The sequence below is a fragment of the Halyomorpha halys genome, unplaced genomic scaffold (genome assembly GCF_000696795.3).
Source record: "Halyomorpha halys isolate HHAL.00 unplaced genomic scaffold, Hhal_1.1 Scaffold20.1, whole genome shotgun sequence".
Lineage (NCBI taxonomy): Eukaryota > Metazoa > Arthropoda > Insecta > Hemiptera > Pentatomidae > Halyomorpha > Halyomorpha halys.
The window spans coordinates 115,663-125,077 of record NW_027110474.1 but is presented as its reverse complement, the minus strand read 5'-3'; the positions used below and the strand labels follow the sequence as shown (position 1 = coordinate 125,077).

At 31.5% G+C, this 9,415-nt stretch overlaps 1 protein-coding gene across 2 annotated transcripts in view; it reads left to right on the top strand.

The window, feature by feature from the left end:
• Nucleotides 1–9,415, top strand: part of Eaat2 (Excitatory amino acid transporter 2) — a 165,940-nt gene that overhangs the window by 76,183 nt on the left and 80,342 nt on the right. For both annotated transcript variants that reach the window (XM_014421998.2, XM_014421989.2), the window contains exon 2: nucleotides 7,838–7,926. The gene's annotated coding sequence lies outside the window, so the exon portion shown is untranslated. The remainder of the gene's footprint in view (nucleotides 1–7,837; nucleotides 7,927–9,415) is intronic.

The window sequence follows — 9,415 nt, the reverse complement described above, 5'->3', positions numbered from 1 at the left end:
ATTTGCGGACTACCAGTCAGGCGTCACTTTTTGGGCATAAATGAAGGGGCGCTTGCGAACCATCCACGCGTTTGTTTTCGGTTTCCATTGTTTTAGAACTGTCACAAAATAAACATTTGTGCTCTCCGTGTTTTAATTGATTATTAAAACCGAACCTTTGGTTAAATAATTAACACTTGCTTAAGATTTTATATTTTAAAATTCGTTCGAATTTAAATTATTCTAAATATATCGTTTCAAATATTGTTAATTACTTTAGCAGCTTATTTTTATAAAACATAGCACAACAATATATTTATGAAGTCATTGTATTTCTAAGTAATTGAATAAAAAAAATTCTGATAAAAAATCTAGAACGAAGGTTGAATTTATAGGTTATGTAGTACTATTTTTATGAATTTTTATCATCTACTATTGCCGATATTTACATGTCATTTAATTTCTTCTTTCTTTATTTTGTTCCTATTTATAATGAAAATTGAGTAAATCGAATCTAATAGCCGAAAAAAAATCAAAAGAACAAATAAGCCAATGTGATCGTCCGTGATTCTCCTCCATTACTCAAAGTTTTCGTGCTCATTGAAGTAGTCTTACAGGGCTTAAATACGGATCTTCCTCCAAGTACTATTTAGAATAACTAACGAAGTCCCATTGTTCTTCATAATAAATAATGAATAAATATAAAAGAATTTGATAGTTTTATAAATGTAAAAATAGATGTGTTTGTGTTATTTCCTCTATTCATTCATAATTTATCGAACACAGGAGTTAGGGAACCCTATGGATTGTCAAAACCGTTGGCCCATAGGTTAAGGCGGCACTGAATACATATAGTAATGACCTTCGTGAAATATAAAATAACCCATAAAATATTGTTCAGCACCATGTCTTCCAGATATTTGCAATGAACAAGGTCAAAACAACAATAGATAAGTCCAAACAGTAATAAAGTATAGTCAAGGGTTATGTTTTCAACTTTTTTATCTTACCGATATTATTTTCAGAAAGAAATATCAGGTTTTCACACAATTATTTCAATAACTAGTTTAGACGGGTATGAAGTTAAATGAAGAACAACTACGAAAGCTCTTTATTGCACAATAGCCACAGCTTTTTGTTATTAAAAAAAAAATTAAAAAGCTATCAATGGGTGTATTTTTTCACAGGTAAGGTTTCACAAAAGAAATATTTTCTTGGGTCAGAGGGAAGGAACTTGAAAAATGGCTGTCAATTTGGTTGAAGCAAATAGACTATAAACTTAAAATTATAAAACCACCTATAGTCTCTGTTTCTGGAGTCTGGAATGGGGGGCTTCTATAATGTGGGCACTGCGAGCGCCCCATGTGGCCAACAGCAAAAGCTTACCTCCTCTAGCCCCCTCTGTGGGGGGGGGAAAGAAGAAACTGATGCATGAGAGCTATCTTATTTTGCTACCAGCAATAATTTCCTTTCGTTAGTGGAAAAAATAAGTGAGTAGAGAACCTGTGAGTTGCCTTCCGGAACAGAGGATGAGGCAGGAGTAAATTCACACCATTCAATATAGTTCACAACATCCATCATTATCATACCTTCAGTTTTTCTAGATCCGTGATCAAATTTAATTAACTCCTTCTAAAAATAAATGTTTTATTTCTACCACCCCTCCACAACATAAAATTATGCAATATAATTTTCTTTTCTGTTAATTATGTTTCTTTTCATTACAATTAACAATATACAGTCCACTACAATTCAACGAGCCAAACATGAAGGCTCAAGTTATACTATCTCTATTCAAAAAACCTACAATAAACATAGGTTCTGAAGATGGATAAACATAGATTCTGGACACCCAAGAGTGAATCTTGCAGTAACTGTGCCCACGATAATGAACGATAAGAAGTAGGATTGGAGACCAATACAGAAAAAATATTTTTAAAATAGTGAAAAATCAGGTGAAAAAAATGGTTTTTGTTTCTAAAAAAAAAATGATATCTTTAACAAAATATAAATCTATACTATAGTATGTTTTGACTGTTTTTACATAAATCATTTACATAGGGAAAATAACCTCAGTGGTTTAAAAGTCTAAATTTATCGTATTTAGAGATTGCAGTATCGGACCAAAAGTTCAACACGGTATTCGCTCTTTTTTTTATCTTAATACCTGTTGTAGTAATTAAAAAAAAAATAGGTTTTTATTTGTTTTATTTGCCAATTTTATTAGAGAGAGTAAATGCCACAAAACATCATTTCTAACTAATAAATTATAACAGTATATAATGAATCACAAAAAAGTAATGTAACAAGGAACATCTTATATATTTAGATCACAAAAAAGTGTAAATCCCACTATTCAGTCTGTAGTACTATTATAGATTTTTGAAAAGTGATATTATATTAAAAACATGATGGATTAATTGTACTGTCATTAAGCCTGGAATGTAATGTTGTGGAAAAATTAGCAGCTATCGGAAACGCTCTTTCAGGGCATGCATAGTATCTCTCTAAACAGTAATAGGGCAGTTTTGGCCCTTCTCATTGGATGATTCACATATTGTACCACTTTTCGATGCAAATTTTTTTTCATTCTAATTAATTTCGCCTGTTAGAGAGACATAAAGCCAAAAACGTATACTATTTTGCTATGTTGGGGACCCCTAAACATATAGTGAAGATAATTTAAAAAAAATTCTAGTAAATACCGAAAAAACGGTATTTAAACTTGTGAATACCGGTATCACAAAATTGTACAAATAACTCAAAATACCGGTATTGGGTATCCCGGTAAACCGGTATTGCAATCGCTAATTGTAAAGAAATACATGGAAGCTCTATAAAAAAAATTCTGATAAATAAGAAAAAAGTGCACGTACAAATATCTTCTAAATAAAGAAAAAGTACTTTCGTACTTTACTTAAAAAATATATCTCTCCAATATAATTATTTAATTTATTTATATTTGCATCTATGGTAAAATTTATGTTAGTTGTACAATGACATAATACAGACATGTGGAGAATCTACCCACATTATTTTATTATTAATATATCCAAAATAAGTTAATACGGTACTTTATATTTTTATTGTTTATCTATTTATAAGTATCTATCATCAAAATGTATTATGCAAATTATCAGGATCACTTATAAAACGTAGTTTTAGAAATATGACAAGTAATATTTATATATAGCTTTATAAATAACAAAGATTTTATTCATGGTTTTTATAGATTTTACATAACTCTAGCCCTTTTGTAATGTTTAACAATATCATAGTCATAAAAAATTTTCCTATCAAGGAATTAAAAAGTTTCGGAAAGAATAATGAAGATACGGTAGCTCAAGTTTTAACGACCAGTGATGAATTATTGACGGAACAAGAGCAATTTGCTCATAAACACTGAATGGAGCTATAACTTGTTTATGAGAAATCTTAGATTTAACGATACTGTCATCGATTTAAATGAAAATGGTGAATAATATCAAACTATAAAACTACAAAAGGGGTTTATTTTTCAATTATTTTATTTATCAATTATGCTATTTATGACGAAAATAATATAACAAAGAATTTCACTCACGAAAAACATTAATATATATCTCATAATAAGTCGTGACTACCTCTAAATAAATGGGTTTCTACGTATTAATTGCTTGGAAGAGGATTCACGTTAATTGTTGGGATTTGCATTATAGTCTAATTTTTGGGAGAAGTTAATAATTGCTATATCAAAAAATTTAACCACTTTTATTATTATATAATGAAGAATTTAAATTACTACACAGGTCATTGTCGAGTTTTATCGTGATCGTATTTAGGGACAAACCAAGATTAGTGGGAGTAAAAATGATAAGTGTCTCCAAAAAAAAATGTGTTTCTAGAAAACCGTATCAAATAATCAAAAGTGCAAGTCGGAGTCAAGAGAAAATCACAAGGCAATCTTTCCCGGCCAGACCGCCCCGCTAAACCCCGATTTAGCGACTAATATCACCTTTCAAAAATTTACTTAAAACAGGAAGAGGACTTAAGTTAAAATATTAGTTAAATCGAGCACATTGAACCCCACCAAAACACATTTATCCTTCGCCGTAAACCCATAACCTCTTGCCCCACAGTATCCTTTCATAATACCCCACTTATTCCTGTCGAACAGATCCGTTACTTAGGACTAAATCTGGAAAAACGACTGACATGGAATCCTCATACAAGACTGAAAAGACAACAAACTGCTCGTCGATTCCGACTATTAAAACATTTACTAGACAAACGGTTCAATCCATTACAAAAGACTGAACTACATGACTGTTATAAGGCCATCGATTCCCCCGAATCCAATCCTTACAGTCCAAAATCCTTAATACTCCTTACTTTGTCACAAATCAAGTCATCCATCAGGATCTCAATGTCCCATATGTTTCCGATTTGGCCAGAACCAGATACTATTCCTTCTATGATAAACTTCCCAATCACTCAAACCCTCTTGTTTCTAACCTAGCTTCTCCTTCATTACCTGATAATTCTCCTAGGCGTCTGAAAAGAAGATGGCCTCGAGATCTTCTCCTCTAGAAATGTTATTGGAGTTCTATCAATTGGTAGATTCTCCACATGTTTGTATCATGTCACTATGTCACCTATGTTAGAATCCGGATGTTAATTGTAATACAGTTAATTATTTTCTGTGTCACTATAGCCGAGAGTCAGGACATCAGTGTGGATTCGGGAGCCCTTCGGGGCCACCCAGCCTTCCTTGCAAAATTCTGGTCGTTTAACATTTCATTGGTTTTAGTTGTTCAGATTGTTTTCTACTTTAAGGTCTTTTTTATATCATGAAAATTTAATCGATTGAGTAATTGAGGATTTATTAAAGATTTTCGTAATTTTTGTACCACAATACTGGTTTTATATATCATCCTCGAACCTATGAATCTGCGAACAATCTGTAACGCAGTTTTTATTCATCTCAATAAATCAAAAAAAAAAAAACAAAGGTCAGCCAAAAATTATCAAATCAGATTTTTGCACGTGACCGTTTGTGGTTTATGGAAAATCATGTTCCTCGTATTAAATATCACATGACGTAATATATGCTAACAACATTAGCAATCATTATCTAGAAATTAGTCTTGAATTATCGTCTTAAGTACTTAAAAACGATTTACACATTGGATTTATAGTTCGGGATCAGGAATTTCGAGGAAAAAACATTTACATTGTTGATGGAGTATTAGATTTTATACAAATTTTTTTTTCTCATATTTAATAAATACGATACCTTGATTGAAACTGTCTAAATTTTATTACTTTCACGTAGCTATATATCGTTATAAAAAACATTGCGATCGTGCAAAATTTCGAATTCTAGTTTTTGACGGAAATACACGTTTTGAGATCCATTGAGTCGAAATAACCAAATCTCCCAAAATGGTCTAGGTGTAGTCAGACTACTTCAAAAACGAAAAGTTGTACGAAACTGAAATTATATATCTATTAACCAAAATACCATATCTGTCTGTATTTTTTCTTAAATCCACAAAATTTATTTGTTATATTACAATTAGAATTAGCAATGTATATGTGTGCATAGTAATAGATATTATTTGATCTTTATCATCTTGTTTTATTCTCATTATTATATTAATTCACTGATTGTAAATTTGTAGCTTCAAAGTCCTTTCAGTTATTTTAGTATTATTTTTTATTTAATTTTTTTAAAATAATAATCATTTTAGTAGTTGTTAATTAAATTATTAATTGTATCAGATTCACCAAATATTTGTATCATGTCACTAGGTCACCTACAACAAATTTACATGTATATATTGCTATAAAGTTGTAAATAACAATAAATCATAATAATAAAGGCCTAATGAACCCGAAGGCCGATGCCACCAAACGCTCGCCGCATACATCCTTCCAGTGTAGGCCCTCCAAACCCAATTCCACTAAATCTGTTTTAACGCAATCCTCCCATCTACGTTTCGGTCTATCCCTCGGACGTTAACCCGTTGGTTCAGTGTTTATTAATATTTTAGGGCCGCTCGTTACTAAAACCTTACATCTTATACGGCGCAATGCAATAACTTGAATTATATTTAGCGGGTGTAAGTTCATTCAGCGTTGTGTAATCTTCTAAATTCTCTTATATATATTACGTAATATATATTACGTCGTGTGATATTTAATACTAGGAACATGATTTTCCATATACCACAAGGTCACAGGTAAAAATCTGATTTGATAATTTTGGCTGACCTTAATGTTTTTTTGATTTATTGAGACGAATCCAAGCTGCGTTACAAATTGTTCGCTGATTCGTCGGTTCGAGGATGATATGTAAAACCAGTATTGTGGTACAAAAATTACGAAAATATTTAATAACTCCTCAATTACTCAATCGATCAAATTTTCACGATATAAAAAGAACCTTAAAGTAGAAAACAATCTGTACAACTAAAACCTATGAAATTTTGGAGGACCAGAATTTTGCAAGGAGTTTACTGTTACTGTGCAAGAAGGTGATTTGGTCAGAATTTATGTGGCTGGGTGGCCCGGGAGGGCTCTCGAATCCACACTGATGTGCTGACTCTCGGGTACAGTGAAACAGAAAATAATTAACTCCAACATCCCGATTCTAACATAGGTAACATAGTGTCATGATACAAACATGTGGAGAATCTACCTATTGATAGAACTCCAATAACATTTCTAGAGGAGAAGATCTCGAGGCAATATTCTTTTAGACGCCTTAGAGAATTGTCAGGTAATGAAGGAGAAGCCAGGTTAGAAACAAGGGGGTTTAGGTCATTAGGAAGTTTATCATGGAAGGAATGGTATCTGGTTCTGGCCAAATCGGCAACATATGGGACATTGAGGTCCTGATGGATGACTTGATTAGTGACAAAGTAAGGAGCATTAAGGATTTTACAAAGGATTATGGACTGTAAGGATTGAATTCGGGAGGAATTGTGTCATCGGCATACGTGGTAAGGATAGTGTAGGATGGGTTGGGATTTCAGCTATAAAAACTGTTTAAGGGATAGGACCAAGGATACTACCTTAGGGAACACCATCAGACTGAGGAGAGATGAATTAGCGCTGTTGTGATTTACTAAACAAAACAAAAAGAAAATGTAAAAAAAAAACGTTTACTTAGCACTTTGAGTCCTAAGTAACGGATCTGTTCCACAGGAGTAAGTGGGGTATTATTAAAGGATACAGTGGGGTAATATGATTTAGTGGAATTTATTGGAATTAATTTTAATCCTCTAGGAATTTATTAAACCTGATTGATTTTAATCAACATTTTTGAGAAAATATGTTAAATCGACTCTATTATTAAGTTTCATGGGTGTAAGGTCCAATTAGTGAATTTTGGTGAAAAAGTAGCTGTAACATCTCATGTATACTCATCATAAGTATACAATGCCTGTTTCATATGACTTCAAGTTTTTGAGATATGTTGTTCATATACACTGAGACCATTTCTCGACGCGAGGGATCTCAAAACATTTATTTCTGTCGAAAACTTGAGTTCGGAACTTTTTACGATTGCAATATTTATTTCCCCATACTATTCTTTTCATCTATAGGTGAGTGAAAGTACACAAAAACTTGTAAATCAATTACGTTTCTGTTATTGAGTTTTTCCAGCAGAATTCCTGTGTTTAGAAAATTTAATTACATTATTTAAAACAGAAATAAATTCGAATGAAATTATTGTAATATGAAGTATCAAGTGTAAGTTAAATAGGATAAAAAAGAAAAAGAACTATAAAAATGTTATTGTAATGTAAATTTTTTTTTTATGCTTCTAAGTTTTTATTGCCTTCTTTATGATTATATGCATTTTTTTCAGAGATTACCAGTCAGAGATTAGCAGCCGCCAGTCGTTCTCAGTTACTCCTCTTGCAGTAACCTCATCCTCATCAACTAAGCAGTAACCTGGTAATTTACATCAATATTCTTTTAAAAATTAATAAAAATGTTTATGTTGATTAAGTCGATCTTTTAAAATTAATAGCAATGTATAATTTGCTTTACAATTACTCTATTTTTGTATACTCACAAGGAAAGGTACGGACGTAGGATCTTCAATTTTAATGAAACTTTTCGGCGATATTAGGTCGAAATATATTTGACATGTATCCCAAGGTTTTTATTAATTAGTTGTAGGAACCGAGAAAAAAGTATTTTACGTAATTAAACAAAGAAATGTAGTTTGTATTTATGGACTTGGATAAATTTTTTTGATAATGTGACTTACTTTACTCTGACTTTAAATTCGTCATTTAAGAAGTAATCAGTCTTACATAGTACAATTTAACTTCCGTCTGGGAAAAAAAAAATGAAAATGTATCTTTTCCTTGATTCATGAATTATCTTAAGCATTCATTTCCTTGAAGTTTTTTCTGCATATAATTGTTTTCTTCAGTTTTTTATCCTCATTAATATGAAGAATAATATATGTCTTTCCCGTATCTTTTTCCTGTACTAAAAAAAAATCATTAAATATCCTTTTAATATGATAAATTGTGTTTTATAATGTCGACGCATAATAAACATTGTTATGTTTTGAGTATAAACATTGTGTTGTTGCCTTTATTTGTTTCATATATATGAATTAGAGAAGAGAAAGAAATTTATTCATCCATGCTGCCCAAATACATCTGCTACATTACACAGCATGCTGATCAATCCGTGATCGGACATATGTAAATTACATATTTTTACATGATACAATATAATAGAAAGATAACATTTTTTTTTACACAGTATTCTTTTACAATTAATACCAGTCAACAAACTAAATACAAGATTTTCAATTTATTCCTTTTTTTCTTTCCCCTTCATTTTATCAACAAATTCCCCTATATAACAAATATTAGAATATCAAAAATAATAAAGTAGTAAATAAATAAAACAACACATAAGATATGCGATTCATGCATGCCATCCCTCCTCTGGATAACTCCCATACTCATTAATTTCCATGCATGTGGTGGTGGATGATTCCCAGGGAGTCAAGTATTATATTCTCTGTCATCCTAGCCACGTCCTGGACATCGACCCCGAGCTCCTCCATGGAGCTCCTAGTAAAAACATCTGTCTTTATTATATTATACTTTTTTTTCTTACCTCCTTTATTGAATAGATAATTAGCAGAATTAATATATATCTAAATATATACATATGCAGTGTAGTGCCCTTCCTTTGCCACATGGCATTATAAGTTGGGCTGGGTCCGCTGAAGGCAGAGGTTATAATATTGGACCAGGAGCCACTTGCCGGGCGTACAAAGATAGATCTCAAGTTAATTATTTGCCATTTGAACACAAAATCTACGGGACAAGCCATTGGTAAAACGTGGGTATATCCAAGAAATTAGTTTTTTTCATAAGCCAAATAGCTTAAGAAATTTGATAAAATTCATACT